At 34.5% G+C, this 2334-nt stretch overlaps 1 non-coding gene across 1 annotated transcript; it reads right to left on the bottom strand.

Moving 5' to 3' along the window:
• Positions 1-2207: 2207 nt before the first annotated feature.
• Positions 2208-2281, bottom strand: TRNAI-GAU. Its single transcript has one exon. It is a non-coding gene; the product is annotated as a tRNA-Ile (tRNA).
• Between the last annotated feature and the right edge of the window lie 53 nt (positions 2282-2334).

Here is a 2334-nt window from a genome sequence, read left to right on the forward strand (position 1 = left end):
CATTGCATAGGACGCTCCCACTCACATGTCTCCAGATGTACAATTTAGTGATCACATTGTTTATATCATATACAAAAGTGGGTCGCATCCATAGTGTCCCCAAAATAAGGTACTCAGCCTTATCCCGATACTATAAACCATTTTGACTATATACTTGAACTTGATTCACTCTTGTGTCTCTACGTATAGTTCAAGTAATCATACTATAGCCAGAGTTTTCTTAGTTTATTGGATTTAGATTAATGATCGTAACATTCACTTTATTCAATAGCAATCTTTACTAAATAAACATCAATAATAACTTTATTGAAAACATAATATGTTTTTGTTTACAAACTATGAGTTTTAGGACATAAAACAACACATTTGGGGTATGCCCAAATAAAAAATAAGCTTCAATTTAGGTTTAACACTCAGAGAGCAATATAGGTACTGTCAATATACTTCAAACACCTTAAAAGGGAAACCTAAAATCAATTCGGCTCAAAGTTGCATTTACATTTTATTTCAACGACCCGAAGCTACCCCTAAAAATTACTAAAACATTATAACTCAATTCAAGGGTTTTGATCCAATAGAAAAGGTTGGACCATAATATTACCTATGAAATCTAATCGAGAATGCTTGATTAAGACTAAGTAACAACGTTAGAAAACTCAAAGATACCCTGAAAATGAACTAAAAAATTATAATTCACTGAAAATTATTAAAACATTATAACTCAATTCAAGGGTTTTGATTCAATAGAAAATGATGGATAATCTTACCCATGAAATCTCATAAAGAATGCTTGATGATTAGAAATCACGAACCTCCATAATAGTATAATATTGTCCATGTTCAAAAATAAGTTCTAATTGTTTTACTTTTGGTTCTGTAAAAGGCAACACACCCTAGACATCACACCAATGAAAATAGTAATTCTTACGTATAACAATAAGCAGTTAGGATGGCCTATTGGCTTGTTGGATTCATTCCCCTTTCCACACCCTATTGGCTTGTTGAGTGGGCATCATTGTATTGTCTGAAATGATTCTCACATAGGCTTGTAGTGGGATTTATTTGAGTTATTGGTGCTACTGAAGGTGTGCAGCCTAAGGTAGCACAACTTAAGGTGCGTCCGCCCTAGTCACTAAACCTTCTCGAGGTGGGCTATCTTCACCTCCACCTTTTCCTCTACCTCTAATACAGGGTAATCTCCTTCCTCGTCGTTCTTTTTAGTGTCCTTTATGTGGCATGATGCTAAAACCAATATATAATTTCTGAAGTCTATATCTCTCTAACATANATAGTTAGAGCTTCACATATTTGATACTAAATTACATTCAATATTAGTAAACAAAAAAAAGTACATGCAAATTAAAGACATTTCTTTATCTTATCTTATACCAGACATACCTGTTGGTGCTAGGACATCGATGGTGAAATCATGGAACGTGGCAAGCCTATCTTGTAGGCAAGTCTACCGAATCTATAACCTAGAGCTCTGATACCAACGATAACGACCCTAGATTTCTATTAGCCTAAAGTTTCCACCGTCATCATATCCTATGCTCTTATACGAAATTAAGCATTTAAACTTCATCTTAAAATAGTGTCATGGACTTACTCATTTGAAAGCATCTTTAAAACAACATAAAGAAATAGTAACTAAAACCATTAAAACATCAAAGAAAAAATGCCCTATACTAACCTATGCCTAAGAAAATTAAATACAATTATTCTATGCATGTGTCATTATCTCTATTTGTGCTGTCCTCGTCAATTGTATAGGGGTTTCTAGCCCTTACCTAAAATAGAAGTAGCACAAGGCTTGGTCTCATAAAATATCATTTCATGCACGCCGTTGGTATACCATGGAGGGAAGGGAGTGCACATAGTATTGTGGTGTATACAATATCGTATCATAACATCATTGTTAACATAAATGTCTTAAGGTACATGTCCGTACTAATCATGAAGGGGTTACAACAAGTCATAACATAATAAGCAAATATAACAATCAAAAGGTGTCTGTACTAATCATGAAGGTGTCCGTACTAATCATGAAGGGGTTACAACAAGTCATAACATAATAAGCAAATATAACAATCAAAAGGTATGACACTTGTAACCATCATCACTAGGCATACGCCGCTGCTGAGCTCACAATTAATCAAACAAGTCACCTCTAATTTACCTTCAATTCATGGTAAGCTTATTCCCATCACTAGAAGGAGGGTTTGAACCTTCGACCTTGTGGTTATCAGCCACACACTCTAACTAACTGTGCTATTCCAGGTAATTATTTGTAATAGTTCAAGCCCACCACACCCTTATAAGGAATGTTTCATC

The sequence above is a fragment of the Cucurbita maxima genome, unplaced genomic scaffold (assembly GCF_002738345.1).
Source record: "Cucurbita maxima cultivar Rimu unplaced genomic scaffold, Cmax_1.0 Cma_Scf02559, whole genome shotgun sequence".
Taxonomy (NCBI): domain Eukaryota; kingdom Viridiplantae; phylum Streptophyta; class Magnoliopsida; order Cucurbitales; family Cucurbitaceae; genus Cucurbita; species Cucurbita maxima.